Raw genomic sequence first — 17031 nt, 5'->3', positions numbered from 1 at the left:
ATTCATGCTGAAGTCCAGGATAGGGAAATCTATCCATACAGACACCAAATAGATTAGTGGTCGCTTAGGGCTGGGGCTGCTGTTGGTGATGGTGAGGGGACAGGAGCGCAGTAGTGAGAGATTACAGGATTTCTCTTTGAGATGATGAAAATGTTCTAAAATTGACTGCAGTGGCGGATTTCCATATTTGTGAATAAATTTAAAAACACTGAATTTTACATTTCAAATTTTTTCATTGCTCAAAGAGATCCTGTGGACAAAAAGTTCGAGAACTGCTGACCTAAACTATTGTGAACCTTGTAAAACTTGGCTTCAAGCATTGAGGCCGGCCATTGTTAGAAGCACAAAACAATGACAATTAATAGGCGTTATTTTCCAAGGTGGAATTTCAGTCTTCTCCTTTTAAAATTTTTCAGTAAGTACTGATCAGCCGTCAATAGAATCGAGAGTCACTTTTTGGCACCAGGTCTGCCCTCAACATACTTTTCTTTTTTTTTTTTTTTTCCTTTCTGCGTTATGTGGGCCTCTCACTGTTGTGGCCTCTCCCGTTGCGGAGCACAGGCTCCGGACGCGCAGGCCCAGCGGCCATGGCTCACGGGCCCAGCCGCTCCGCGGCACATGGGATCCTCCCAGACCGGGGCACGAACCCGTATCCCCTGCATCGGCAGGCGGACTCTCAACCACTGCGCCACCAGGGAGGCCCCAACATACTTTTCTGATATGAAGAAAAGACTTGTCTTCTCTGAATCTCAGTTTCCTCTTAAACAATAAAAGAGCTGAATTCAAAGACCTCTCATACCCCTTCTAGTTGGCAAGTGCTCAAGAAATTATTGCTTTTAATTGACATACACTTTGACAATTAATATCTCTAGATTTTCCCTCAACCTCTTGTAACACACACAGATCTAATGATACTAACTTCTTTGTTCTATGATTTACTCTTTAATTATACTTCACTGATCCCAACTTTAATTCACATAATGAAGACGGAATTTCTAGCTCTATATCTAACAAATTAGTTTAGAATATATTTAAGTAAAAAGGTCATGGTAATCACAACTAAAATCTAATTTCTGTCACTGAAGAAGGAAATATTCATATTCATTCAGAAAATAGTGGCTCATTCAGTGCTTTAGCTGTGGGTGTCATATTAGGTCCTTGACAATCCAGTGTAGGAACTTGCCTTCTATGCATGTAAAATTAAACACCATATAATTAAAAGAAAGCAGAACATGGCATAAATATAGGACTAATGTTGGAAAGGTTATGATAGAAGTGTTTTCCACTTGCTTGATGCTCATTTACATGTGTTCATGATTTGAAATGTGTTCATGAAAACATATCATTTATTCACAGCAAAAACTTTTTAAAGTAGGCATAAAAAATGCTCCATTATCCATTACCTATAATGGAGGTTATTGAGATTAAAGAAGTAATCTATGATGGCATGGACAATAGCTGAATTGGAAATAGCCCTAAATTTCTTGAAAACAAGTCTTATACACTACAGCCATTTTTGCTGCTAAAATCTAAATTTTAATATATAGTATACGTCTGAAACTATAGCTAGTAGAGACTCTTCCATCAAGAAGCTTAGATGTGGGCTTCCCTGGTGGCGCAGTGGTTGAGAGTCTGCCTGCCGATGCAGGGGACACGGGTTCGTGCCCCGGTCTGGGAGGATCCCACATGCCGCGGAGCGGCTGGGCCCGTGAGCCATGGCTGCTGAGCGGGCGCGTCCGGAGCCTGTGCTCCGCAGCGGGAGAGGCCACAACAGTGAGAGGCCCGCATACCACAAAAAAAAAAAAAAAAAAGAAGCTTAGATGCTAGATTAATAGACATAAGATAATGTTGGCTCACTGAAGGAACTGGTTTAAATCTATAAGCATCATTTAGCAAACTGGCTTAGTTTATATTTATTCTCATATTAATTACCAAACTTTCAAAGTTTTAGGTAGAGTCATTTTATTTTGGTTCGTGTTGTAAATAAAAGATAATAAGTCTGGGTGAATTATACCCACATTGATGTTTCAAGATATTTTCTAGATTTAACATTTTTTGGTAACATGGCAATACTAATCATGAAAATGTGTGTAGCATAGTTAATTAAGTGGCACTAGAATTGCCAAAAACAATTGGGAAAACACTTAATTTCAGTGTAGAAGCTAATAAGTATTAACATTTTAAAGACTTCAATATATCCTCATTTAATAAATTATTTACTTACTTCATGGTTACAAGACCTAGCATGATCTGGTCCCTGCTCGCTTGCCACTCTGCCCCTTGCTAAAGTAGTAAGCTTGTTACACATGGGACTCTTGCTGCCTCGCTTTTGGCCACAACACCAGAGGCCAAGTATATCCACATCTTGAAGTGAGAAGATGCAAGACCATTCACGTGGGACCTGTCCAGAGTCTGGTTTTTGTCAACCTAATCTCAGCATCAGTAATCATAGAAGAAAACTGAAGTTATTATCCGAAAGGATTACTGGAGTGTTGAAAGGTCCACCACACTCCCCAATGAGGGAAAGGAGTTAGGTGCTTTGATTCCTCACTTTCACTTTTTAAGCCATCCTGTAACTTCATGCCCTGAGCTTCATACCAGTCTTTGCATTTGGAAGGTCTTAGTTCACAAACTGTTTTTATATGCACAATAAACTCCTACCAAATGCTATTTATTGATTTGGTGATTTTGATTTTGCTATTTCTGGATTTTTGACAGTGGAAAAAAGACATATCAAAAAGAGATGTAGACATCTTTCCTTCCTATTTAGTAGTGACTAAGATATGAACTGTCCTAAACACTCAATTTCTTTAATGAATAGCTCTTACCTCCACGATATTTCTTGCCCTAGAACTGTGAATATGCCCAATATGCCCTATAATGTTACCTCTTTTGAAGAGGTGAGAAATGGTTCCTTTAATTTGACTGATAAAGCTGAATTTTAGGACTTTATCCCTGGCTTCATAAACCCTTCAGGAAATCTGACAGGAACTTTGATATAACAGTACAGCCTGACTCCAGTAAACTCAGTCCTCAAAGGAAAGAGAAGGATAAAACTCTAAAAAGAGATACTGCCTTTTCCAGGCCTATTTGGCTTTTAGATCAAAGATAAAACTCAAACAGACCTTTAGTGTAAAACCGTTTCCATAATCCTGCCCACTAGCTTGATTTTAAAACATACTAATTGGTTTGTCATAGAGCAAACCAAAATAGCACGTCACCTTATTAAACTGGTGGTAATCAGCTGGGTGACATTCTATTTAGTTTTCTAAATTATGCCTGGCAATGCTAGCTCAGATTTTTATATAATTATGCAAGCTGACATATAATTCTGCAACAGGAAATCAGAAAAATTGGCTAAACTTTATGTTTTGTCATTTATTACCAGTATGAGTTGAGGCGAATTTATATCCCATCTGAGTGTTAGCTTTCTTTTGTGTATACTGTGAAAATATGACTATCCTAAAACAGGGCTTCTCATCCTTGGCACTATTGGCACTTCAGGCCAGATAATTCTTGATTGTGGGGAGCTGACCTGTGTAGTGTAACATGATTAGCAGCATCCCTAGCTAAATGTCAGTTAATGCCAGTAGCATTTCCCGTAGTTATGACAATGAAACATGTCTCCAGACATTGCCAAATGACTTCAGGGAGGCAAAGCTGCCCATGGTGGAGAAGCACTATTCTAAAGGGTTGTTAGGAGCGCTTGTACAATGTGTCTCCTTACCAGTGAGAGTCTATTATGTAGGTGGCTCTGAGACGGCACTGGTGAGCATACACAGACAGACCTCCACCATGATGGGACTTACAGCCCAGGGAATCAAAGGTGATAATTAAAACATACCTATCCCACCCAGATCTGGCATATAGTACAGAGTCAATAAGAATTTGCTAAAGCTTTTAGGTTTTCTGTTAGTGAAGAAATACACCTAGCGTTTATAACGCTAGTGATTCACGGGAAGGAAAAAGAACGAATTATACTTAACGTACTATTTTGATACCTAACGTTATATAAAGCCCAGTATCAAATATAAAACAAGGATACATAGAATAAGTGAAGAAAACCCTCTTCCCATCTTCAGGTAGTGTATCATCTCCTAGGGCACTAGACTAAATATACAAGTATTTGTGATTCAAGGTAGAATGTGGTAAGTGCCACACGCAATCTTTAATCAAAGTGCCAAGAGAGTTCAAAGGTAGAAAAACTGACATCTAGTTAGGGCAAACAGAAAATGAAAACTACAATTTCAGAGAGCTTTTACAGAACTGTATCTCACACCGTTGCAAAATGATCATGATCCCTTTTTGTTGTATGGTTTAAGGCCTTTCACGTTACACAAATTGCAGGGTAAGTGCCTTTGAATCTTTCACCGTTTCTAATCTAAAACAATGAACTAAAGGCTATTTCAAAACATGAAATAGGCTAACTTGAAATAGTTCACGTGATTTAAATGTGTTCTATTTTTCTGATACTGGAGGACAATTTACAAAATGAAGTAGCTATAGGTCATGTTTCTAGAAGAGACAGATTTTTTTTCCTTTTACTTAGCATCTTTTTATGGAACCACCTCTACCCCCCTCTAAACCCATGTGGTTTAGATGGAGCTAATTTTACTCTTGGGTTCGACTGTTAGACATATAATCTCAACCTGGCCCATTGGACTATTTCACCCTCCTGAACTTGGTATTCGAGCTTAGAAGAACATTTAAGCCTCAAGAGAGATCTAATTGGAGTTGAGCCCATGAAATTTGCTAGAAGTCTGGGGGGGACACTGGTCTCTTTTCCTTAGAGTTGGAATATGTCTAAAGAGTTTTTCTGGGAATAAAAAGCCAACAGAGTGGAAACCACAGGCAAGAACCAGAGAAAAAAGCCTCTTGATGGGGCTTCCCTGGTGGCGCAGTGGTAGAGAGTCCACCTGCCGATGTAGGGGACACAGGTTCGTGCCCCGGTCCAGGAAGATCCCACATGCCGCGAAGCGGCGGGGCCCATGAGCCATGGCCGCTGAGCCTGCGCGTCCGGAGCCTGTGCTCCACAACGGGAGAGGCCACAACAGTGAGAGGCCTGCGTACGCAAAAAAAAAAAAAAAAAAAAAAAAAGCCTCTTGATGATACACGATGATACAGATCATGGATTTGGTATTGCCTGAATGGGAGTTATTCCTTGATCTGTCTAGTTATATGAAACAAACAATTCTTATTTTGGTTTGAGTTTGGTTTCTGTAGTTTGCAATACAAAGAGTTACAATTAATAAATATTCTCATTATGCTAAACATTCACTTAAATAGGTCACTTTTCAACATAATATAATGTCATGATTTTGATGAGACTCTAAATAAAAAAAATTAGAGTGAATAATATCTGACACTCAGTAAATCTTGACTGAAAGAACAAATGCACATTGTGGATAAAAGAATTAAAATTAGGGCTTCCCTGGTGGCGCAGTGGTTGAGAGTCCGCCTGCCGATGCAGGGGACACGGGTTCGTGTCCCGGTCCGGGAAGATCCCACATGCTGCGGAGCGGCTGGGCCTGTGAGCCATGGCTGCTGAGCCTGCGCTCCGCAACGGGAGAGGCCACAACAGTGAGAGGCTCGCGTACCGCAAAAAAAAAAAAAAGAATGAAAATTAAATAAATCAAGTAATAGGCTTCTGAAACACTATAAATCATAACAGAAATTATTGAAACCACAAACCCCAAAATACCATACAATATAAGAATCGTGGATATGTGTTTCCTCTGGTGTGCTCCTTTTTGACTGCACAGTTCAGTTGACAAATTTACATGATATTTTCTACATTCTGCATGATAATGACAATGACACTTGAACCCATATGGGCACATCAGTTCTTTCTCAGCTTTTCTCACTTAACATTCTTTACAGGAAAAACAACCCTAAGCTTTTTCGGAACTGATTTATCATCCTTTCTTACATGTCAATAGGTTATCCTTGCTGAAATAGATCTTTCGATTGTTCTTTGCATTTGAATCCAAATTAAGTCAAATAGCTTCTTCTGGTGATAGGCTGCTTATAACTTTGCTACAAGTCTGCAAAACACAGACTATATATTCAATGTTTTGGAGACAGCTCTATTTCTACATGCTGACATTACATAGTAAAAGGCCAAGAAATAGCCAGAAAAGGATGTCAAATATCACCCTACCCTATATCAGTGGAATAGATTCCATTCTAATGACAACAGATCAGTCATTTGTTTTCCGAGTTTTATGCTGGGGGATGTGGCAAGATAGGAGGCTATAAAAACTGCATAACACGTTGTCCCAGTCTTCAAAAAAGTTAGAAGTTACCGGATGAGCAGGATTTTAAAGATGATTCGCCAGTAGAATTACCTGGTTAATTGCAGTTTGTTAATGCTGTGTCTCGAAGCTAGCAGCTGATGAGCATACTAAACAACAGAGAAACTGTCTTTCTCAAGCCTGGGAAGGAATAATGGAAAATTTCTACATTTTGGCATTTAAAATGCTGCAATATAGTCTGGCTAATTGAAGAATATAGAATGACACTTCTGTTTTGTTTTGTTTTGGTTTTCCCTTTCTCTCTTCTTTTCTGACATCATTCTGTTCATTTCTTTGGGTATCCAATGCACTTATGAAGCAACTAAGCATTTGCAGTGTGCCGGGAACTGTGATAGGCTCTGGAGATGTAAGCAAGAGTAAGGCCAGGGACTTGTGTTCAAGAGCGATAGTCTGACTGGTACAACCACCAGAGAGACAACTAATAATACTGCCAAGTGTTACAGGCTCCCAGAGGAGTATACCAAACTATCATGGCAGCACCAAAGACAGAGTGATCAGTTTGACAGAAGATGGTGGGGGGGTGGCACAGAGTGAGAAGTGCTGAGAAAGACTTCAGGCCACAATTTATCTCAGGCCCTGAAGTCTTGAAAAATGCTCAGTGTGAATCATAATAGAAGTTCAGAAAAAGGGTAAGCCACAGCCCGCTTACCTGGGTAAGATGGCATTGGAGCCAGCCTTTAAAGGAGGACAGGAATATAGGTCTGTAGAGATAGGATAAGAGGAATTTCAGGCAAGGAATTCAAAAGAGAGTCAGGAAAGGACAGAACCTGTATAAGACGTAGCAAAACTTTCCGTTTGGCTGGGACCCAGAGTTTGTCAAGTGTGGCAGCAGAAGTTCAGGGTGCACAAAGGGTGCACTGGGGCCAGTCTGTGAAGAACATTCAATGTCTTTTTTTTTTTTTTTTTTTTTTGCAGTACGCGGGCTTCTCACCACTGTGGCCTCTCCCGTTGCAGAGCACAGGCTCCGGATGCGCAGGCCCAGCGGCCATGGCCCACGGGCCCAGCCGCTCCGCGGCATGTGGGATCCTCCTGGACCAGGGCACGAACCCGTGTCCCGTGAATTGGCAGGTGGACTCTCAACCACTGCGCCACCAGGGAAGCCCTCAATGTCTTTTGATGGAGTTCTCAAGGGTCAAAGGGAGCCATAGAAAGTTTGTAAGAAGTAGAGAGATATGCCCAGGTATGTTTTATATAGATCACCTCAGCAGCTTTTGAAGGAATGAAGAAAAGGAAGGAACTGGGATGGGAAGGCAAGCTAGCTGCAAGCTCCAGGAAGAGCTGAGAGCATGGGCTGGAGTGATGGGGATGAAGGGAAGGTCTCATGAAGGGGACATGATGGCGGGAGGCTGCACGTGTGGAATGACTGCATCCAACAGGGATGGAGAGAGCTCCAAGGTTTCTAATGTTGGCAAATGAGCGGATGATTTTGTACTTAGGAGAGATGGCGTACCACGAGGGAAGCATGTTTGCGGTAGGACAAGCAGAACAATAGTTGGTGGTGCTCTACTAACATGATGAGCACAAAGGGACTCCATGATATACATCCAGATTCATTTGATATCTCAGATAATTTGGTCTGGAAGCCCCAGGGCTGATTTCCTTAATCATCTCTCATCTGTTTTACAAGAGCATCTGCGTGTACCACCTTAGTTTTTAGATTATTTCAGACAACACCCCTCACTCATCTCATACTCTTAATCACTTAAGTTGGTTTAGACTAGATTTGAGTCCACCAACTTCCCCCAGCCTCTGGCCCCAACCCCTTGCTCTGCCTTTTTTGCTCTTCCTCTGTCCTGGAAGTAAAGCCAAGAACATATCCCTTTGTTTCCCACAAGTAAGTTACAACACTCTCTGGTTTCCTGAGTCTCTCAGCTTCTCTTCCGGGAAGTTCATTCATAATTTCTACTGCAATGCTCTCCCAGAAAGGAGTCTGCGGCATAGAATTTTCTTCATCTGGTAGCTCGTGAGGGTGATAAAGGAAGGAAGGGCACCACTCAAAGCGATAATCCACAGACAGTTTCACCATTGAGAATTCCAAGCTCCCTTTCTTAAAAAGCCTCATAAAGCTTTATGGGGCATTAAGTGGATGGATAGGTCAGATGCATAAGTCTAGTTTTAACCATTTCAGCCTATAGGGAAAATGAACATTTTTATATTTTCAAAAGGCACCACTTTATTTAATCATTTTTTCTATTGTGTGATCATATATGATTTTACCATACCTATATGCCTGTTTATTGGTGGGGCTGGCATCCAGGAGCTAAAGGGTAGTTAGTGATAAGTACCTATAATGTACACACATACATAATATATATGTGTATATATGTATATACATAAGTGTGTATACCTATCTCCCACAGAATATTACTTGGAACATCATAAAAACTCAATAAATATTAGCAATGAGCTCAATGCTTCCTAGGATCAATTCCGATCCTAGAAAACACAATAGAATTATGTTAATATTGAAAATGCTATGTTGCTAGGGTTACTGGACACTTTTTCCCTATCTCACTATACATGCTCGGTCCTTGTTTCATCCAAGTAAGCACAGAGACCAGAAGCTAAGTGTCCAAATTACACAATTTCGACAGTCTGTCAGTCTGTTATTTTATTTTAGATAGTGTGATGTCTGTCTCTCAGTTGCTGAACTCTCAAAATTCAAGACAGATTGTCAGACTCCTGGAAGACTGGCTGGCTTGCACTCTAATACCAGTTATTTTATGAAGTGAAGCTCTTCTTAAACTTGAAGAAGTCAACCCAAGTAAAGGAAATGACAATGCCTTCCAAAAAACACTTGAGAGCCCACAGCCTACCTGAGTACATTTTTCATAACTCAGACAAAATCTATACTCTTCCCTGCTCCCAACCTCCTCAATAGGAAGATTTAATCTTATTTCATGACCAGATAGTGTTTATGGCCACCTAAAGAAGAATACAGAATTTCTCCTCAAAGTCATGGCTGTTTGTGATTAGTCACCTTAGGTGTGAAAAGTCATTAATCCACCCAATACTTAAATGAATAAGGATCATGCCTGAGACCAAAAATACCTACATTACTTTAGCCACTTAACTACAAAAGAGTTTGAAAAAACTATTCCAGAGCATGAGTTTTCATTGCCTACTCACCTACCCACAAAATGAGAAGCAATTTGTTGATACGTTTGTTATCATATAGAGAAGACATTTTTATGAGCTTAACAGGCTATTGTATGATGTAGACCTTTGTAACACATTTCTGTTTGTATTTTAAGTATCAAAATGTTGTTTAGTTATCCTAGGTGATCAAACAACCTTACATTTTATGACTCATTGTGATATATTTTTTGACAGATCTATAAGATATTTGATGTTGAGTCTTTGGTCAGAAACACAACTCCCAATGTTAATTCTTTTTCTTTGGGAAATGAAATCATTTTAAGTGTGTAGCCAAGGAATTAACTATATAAAAATAAGAGAATTTCTACCCTGAAAAATAAATATAGCTGGGTGGTCACAGAGACACATCAGAAAATTCAAAGAAGACCTGATGAAGATGAAAAATATATTCCATCCACTGGACTTTTTATTCAGTTGAATAAACAATATACCAAGCTTATAAAATGCCCATGGACTGAAAGTACCTATGTGAAATATATAGAGAACATAAAAGAGGAAGAAGCAAAAGAAATGTATTTTGAGATATTCACTTAGCTACAGGTGATAAACAAATTAAAAGTATCCTGTACAAGACAATACTATATATATTAAATGCATTTAGATGTGACAGAAATTACTCTCAATGGCATTATGCAGTCTATATGAGAGTACAATACTACAAAACATTTCAGAGCTTTTTTTTTTTTTTTTTTTTTTTTTTTGCTGTACGTGGGCCTCTCACCGTTGGGGCCCCTCCCGTTGCGGAGCACAGGCTCCAGACGCACAGGCCCAGCCGCTCCGCAGCATGTGGGATCCTCCCGGACCGGGGCACGAACCCGTGTCCCCTGCATCAGCAGGCGGACTCCCAACCACTTGCACCACCGGGGAAGCCCTCAGAGCTTTAATTACACTCATTGACACTAAAGCTATAATTGCCTGCTCTGCTGTGGAAGACTGGAGGGAGAAGCGGGTGAACAGATGGACAGGATTTCTTTTCTATGCTCCACTGGCTGCTGTTCAGTGAATGGCAGCACGCTAATAAAGTGCTCAGAGGACTTCTGTCTCCATCTGCTCTTAATAAAAATAAACGTGGCTCTGAAGCAAGCACGTGCTTTTGGAGTTCTTGTGTGGAACCCTTCAATGACACTTGAGGAAGTAGATGGGTTGATCTAAGACGACTGCTTACAGGTTGTGACAGCCCTACCACCCCATGGCCCTTGTTTCCCTTTCCCAAGTCCCTGAGCAGCGCTCCCTGTTTCCTGGCTATTTATCATGAGAAATTATCATGCTTGGGCAACCTTAATAGCCTCTTAGCCCCATTATTCCATGGCAAGTAATGAAATTAGGTGAGTGCTGCTCAGTATAGTGAGCAGGGACTTTATGATGCTCTTATGTTTGGGGAAATAAATGTTTATGAAACTCCGCTGACAGTCCACGAGTGTGCAGCAAATTTCATTAACAGTCTGCATCTTTAGCCTCCATTGCTAGGTTTTGATTGCAGTCTCCTTGCCATGTCCCCAACCCTGGCAGAAACTAAACACAGAGAGAAAGACAGAAACTGCAATTCCCCCATTACAATAGGTCAGACATTTAAGGCAGGGGATACGGATCGCCTTCTTCAGAGGAAAGTTTGGTAGTGTCCTTGTGCCGGGCATTGAGGTCCCACTAAATTTTACCCAGCTAGAGAGGGAATAAAAGCACTTCACCAAATTAAAATGATGAAAGTCCTTGTGGTAGAATATTTTGGGCAATTTCTGTTTTAGAGTTGCTGCTTTTAAATGGTCTGTCTCCCAGGAATCATTGTTGAAGGTTAATGAAGAATTGCAAAGATGCTTTAATGTGGGCCCAAAGGTAGACACTTCCCCTATTCAGTGTGGATAATAATCCTTCAATTAGCATCTATCTCTTCCCACTCTAGAGGAAAAGTGATGAATTAGCATAAAAGCAGAATAAATGGATACACATTACAAGAAGATAGTTCTGAACTCAATATTTGGAAGAAATGTCCACTATTCAGATTTTGTCAAAGATACATGAGCTGGTCAATTCCCTTCATTAGGAGAAAGCCAACATAGAGTCACTGTTCACTTGAAGTTATAAAGGGTGCATGTTTTCTGTAGTCCTTCCAACACAAGATTGTTTGAATTTAGTATTAAAATATCTATTCCTATTACTCAGCCATAAAAAAGAACAAAATGCCATTTGCAGCAACATGGAGGGACATAGAGATTATCATACTAAGTGAAATAAGTCAGACAGAGAAAGACAAATATCATATGATATCACTCATATGTGGAATCTAAATAAAAATGATACAAATGAACTTATTTACAAAACAGAAAGAGACTTACAGATATCGAAAGCAAACATGGATACCAAAGGGGAAATGTGGCAGGGAGGGATAAATCAGGAGCTTGGGATGAACACACACACACTACTGTATATGATAGATAACCAACAAGGACTAGCAGAGGGAACTGTGCTCAATATTCTGTGATAACTTATATGAGAAAAGAATCTGAAAAAGAATGAATATGTGTATATGTAGAACTGAATCACTTTGCTGTACACCTAAAACTAACACAACATTGTAAATCAACTATACTCCAATAAAATTAATATATATATATATATATATATATATATATATATATATATATATATATATCCCTCTCTTTTCCCCTAACACATTCACACACACACAGTAGTGTGGATTGATGAGCTCTTAAAACTGGAATGTGGTAAAGGCAAAGTGAATCAGCAGGGCCAGATATGTTTCTTTAATTTGGAAAGGTTTTGACTCCAAGCTTGAACTCAAATTTCATTCCGTGGTCAGGGAATAACAAGTGGCCCTTCTGTGATTAGGGATCTAATATGGCCCTCTTTGTCCATTCATGTAGTAAGAATGTATTGAGACCCACTATGTGTGATGCACTGGGATAGGTATTGGATATACAGATGTAAAAATAACTCCATCTATCACTTTATCTATCTATCTATGTACCTATATATCTATCATCTATTTACTTATATCTCTATATGTCCAATTCTCTATGATCTATCTATGGTCTAATTATATCTATGTCCACATTATCTATTCATATGTGCATCTAAGTACACATGGCTAAAGATACAGCCTCAGAGACAGGATATACAAATACAGAGGGCTGCCTTAGTTGCTACTAGTAATCATCTTGATACCTGAGAGAAGTCATGCTAAAGTCAAAGTTAATTTGTTGAAAATAATAGACCTAAGAAAAATCAAAGAGAAATGGAGCTTGTTCTCTGATGGTACTGCACGTAGAGTTCACTCTTCCTCTGCACTTGTGGAATGGTACGTTGTACTAATGTTTAAACCATTGTTAGTAGTGTTTTTGGTGATAATGGAACAGAATATTTTATCCTGACATAATTGATGAAGTGCAAAGTAATTTTGGTGGCTGGCTTTCATTTGTTAGCATGGAGAGAGGAAGAAACAAAGGAGAACTATACAGGAACACTAAATAACATCCTCACATTTTGATGTGTTGCAGGATGCCCCTTATTGTAGGCACAAGGGAGGGTATTAAGAGACAGAAATTATAGGAAAGCAAGTAGAAAATTGCAGAGTTCCAGTACAAAGTGGTGATTGATAAGAATTTTAGCAAGAGAGAAAAAGCAAATTTCCCCTTGTTACTAAAAGGGCTTTTCTTCTTTTTTAAACATACTCTCTTTTTTGTCATCCTTTGTAGGAAAGCAAAAACAGAGAAGATGAGATAGAAAAAAGGGAGGAGAAGGAGAAAGAATGATAGAGGGAAACAATGGCCATTCTTGGGTGTAGCCAGGGACCCCTGAAGCCTCTGTATTCTGACTTTCCACACAACCTACATTCCCTTAATCACTTGGCAGTTATGTATCCCCAGCGCCAATCCCAGGAACTCTCAATACCCCGGAGAGAGGCCTGGTATTAGATGCTGAGGAAGAAGGGCTGTTGTTACACACAGGGCTAGGTTTGCACATCAACTTTACCCCAGTGGGAACCCAGATCCATAGGCTCTATGCATCTTTGTAGGGAGGTAAGGAAACTCACTTGGTTTTCAAAATAAACTGGTCATATTACATTATACTCTGTACTTCTAGCACAAAGAAAACAAAACTTGTTTAATTTTTGCTTTAGTATTACCTGTGCTACTGGATCATTCTACTGGTATGCATGTGTGCTAGTTTCATACACTGAGACCAATATATATAAGTCCATATTTTACAGGATTACAAATCAGATATGTGCATTTTACCTAATCCTATGACATGCTTTTCAAATACAGACTAATTTCTTCTTCAAAGAATGTAATAATCAACAAGCTACTATATCATATACAAGTGTTTAAAAAGTAGAGAGGAATTAAGATCCAATATTTTCATATCTCAAATATATCTAGAGCAGGTCACAAAATCTTGCAAAATTTGAGATTCTCCACTCACAAAACAGGGATAATACTAACTCCCTCCAGAAATAAAAGAAGTAATGACAAGAAGTAATGACATATGGCTGAAATATATTTTGCAAAAACATACTACAGTACTTAAAAGCTAGGGTTTGGAGTCAGACAAACCAAGTCACAAGGTAGAATAACTAGTAATTTATTTAGCATCTCTAGGCTAGTTTCTTCATCCCCAAAAGTAAGTCAAAAGTACCTAAATTGTAGAATTACTGTGATGAATCGAAGAGGCAAATACTAAAAATGCCTAGTACTAATGCCAACTTATAATAAAAGCTTGATGAATGGCCACAGTCACTGATGGGATTCTCCAAGCTCTCTCCTTGCTTTCAGTTAACTTTCATAATGCCTGAACCAAAGGCTGGAAATAACTGGGAAAAAAATCAATCCCCAGAACATGTAGGATAACACTTTTCCTAAAGCTTGGATATATGTAATTTGAAACAGCTGAGATAGCAAAGCTCAGAAATTGAAAATAAATTCTTGGCAGGCTTGGTGTTAGAACCTAATTATAAGCTCTCAATATGGCACCAAGGCCTGGAAGGAAGATGAGAAAAGGAAGTTCTGTGTGTGCTTGATAGCAGACTTCCACCCTGAAATCCCCCAACCATCCCAAAGCTGGTATTTATTTGTAAATAGTTAACTGGTAGTATATAGGAAAAGTATAATCCCTACAAAGTTTTGTATTTCAAAAATCACCCAGTTGTGAAAAATCCTGCAAATGTGACCTATTGATTATTTCCAATTATACTACCAAATAAATAATAAAGTCTAATACTTAATGAATATTCTTTGAAGTTAATACAGATTTATTCTCATTTGCTGACTACAATGATTGAATCATATATGAGGCTGTTTACCCTGAGTCCATAGGAGTGATCTAAAACATTAGATCATTAGGATGGAGACACATTTAGACACACGCATTATATTTCCTAAATAGAGGCTTCTTCAAGAAATATCTGGCTGTGAATCCAGAATGAATTAGAGAAGATTGCATTTATAAAGACCGCTAAGGAAATACATTTCTCATTTATTTATTTGGTATCATTTGTTGACCTAAAACAAATAGATATTTCTCCAGCAAAGATGGGTTTATTCAGGATTAGCAAAGAATTGCTATCTGAGGTCTGCAACTATGGCCAGCCACGTGCAAATTCCTTGCACAGCAAGAGAAGGAGAATGCTTTTACAGAGGAGAAAAGGAAGTTGGGAGTGGGGTAGTAAACAAAGAGTTCATAGCTTTTCATTGGCTGAGTCCTCGCCAGGAAAGAGGAGTCTTCTTTCTTCCTGTAGTGTATGAGAGTTCCCCCTCTGGTCTTCCAATTCTATTTAATTTTGGTTTCTCTTTCTTAATTTTTTACATATTGGTAGATAGTACAGGTTAATATTTAAGAATATTGACCTGGAACCCTTAAAAGACATGAGCTAAAGCCCCAGCTTTGTCTTGTGCTGGCTGAGTAAACTAGGCAAGTTATTTAACCTATGAATCTCAGATTTCTCATCTATAAAATAAGGATAATAAAACCCACATCAGGGGCTTCCCTGGTGGCGCAGTGGTTGGGAGTCCGCCTGCTGATGCAGGAGACACGGGTTCGTGCCCCGGTCCAGGAAGATCCCACATGCCGCGGAGCGGCTGGCCCCGTGAGCCATGGCCACTGCGCATCCGGAGCCTGTGCTCCACAACGGGAGAGGCCACAACAGTGAGAGGCCCGCATACCGTGGAAAAAAAAAAAAAAAAAAAAAAACCAAAAAAACCACATCATAGGGTTATTATGAATATCAAGTTGCATGATGTAAGTCATGTGCTCAGCATGGTACTGGTATAGAGAAACCACTTAATAAATGATCATTACAATTCCTATTACCTCTTGCCAAAGAAAAATATTCTTTTTCAGGCTTGGCTTAAAAAAAAAAGAAATATATAAAAATAATTCAGAACCATAAGACCATTTCTCTCCTTTACTATTTCATAAAACATTGTAAACATTCTGACTACCGGAGAGAATTTGAAGGTAAATGTTTGCCTTTAGATCAGCGCAAAATAAGTGAACCAAGATTGAAAATTAAGCACATCAGTGAATACTGAGATCTGAAAGACTGAATGTGGAAGCGAGTGCAGATAGAAGGACAATCTTTTCCACTTTTAGATAAATGAGACTGAGAAATCACATCTAGAGATGGTATGAGGACAATGTGTATAGGACAAAATTACTAATGTGAGATAAAATGACAATACTTGCAGTTTAAAACTTCCTCCTAAGCACAGAGGGCTAAATCCATATGGATATTTCCTCTTACTTTAGCTGAAGGAGACCCTTTCTCTCTTTAAACAAGAATTGACCAGTTATCTACTGTGGGGAGCCACACAGGGCACAGACCTCATTAATTTCTAAAGATCCTGCCTGGTTTGAGGCAGAAGACCTATCTAATAATGTTGTCTCTGGAAAAATTAATTCACTGTGAACAAAGAAAGTTTGAATAAATAGTATAAATGAGTCCACTTCAATATATGTTGAGGGAACCCCACAGGAGTGATTATGTCCTTCTGTAAGAAGTTTAGATAATATAATTGAGGGTGCATGTGACTGAGAGATGACCCATGGAGGAACTGTCAGGTATGTGTGAAACTAATGTGAACAAATTCACTCCAGGCAATAAAAGGATGGCAAATGTACATAGGGACCCTAGATTCTGGGTGACTGGGACCTGCAGCTTTGAGAGGGAAATTTAACACCCATACCCACACTCGATAGATTTTCTCTTGAGGTTCTGAGCACTGAGCTTTGCAAGGTAAAGATCTCAAAGAGTCTTAGCCTCAAGTCCTCAGGCTATTCTGAGTTGCTCTTGATAATAACTTGATATTGTTCTATGGATCACTGCTACTTTAATACAGTTTCGCCAGTCACTTGTTACTGTTCTTTGAAAAGACGTATCTCCAGTTGAGAAGCTAAATCAACTACATCACTGAGCACACTGCTTAGTGCAACTGGAATGTTTCCTGATGAAGCTAGAAGTGCACTAATTTATATTTTGACACAAGTTCTTTATCTGGTGGAGGGCCAGTAACAGTTCGGGGATCAGCACTTTGAAAGCAAAGCA

The sequence above is a fragment of the Mesoplodon densirostris genome, chromosome 10, assembly GCF_025265405.1.
Source record: "Mesoplodon densirostris isolate mMesDen1 chromosome 10, mMesDen1 primary haplotype, whole genome shotgun sequence".
NCBI lineage: Eukaryota > Metazoa > Chordata > Mammalia > Artiodactyla > Ziphiidae > Mesoplodon > Mesoplodon densirostris.
The sequence above is the reverse complement of the archived record's forward strand: the minus strand, read 5'-3'. Positions refer to the sequence as shown.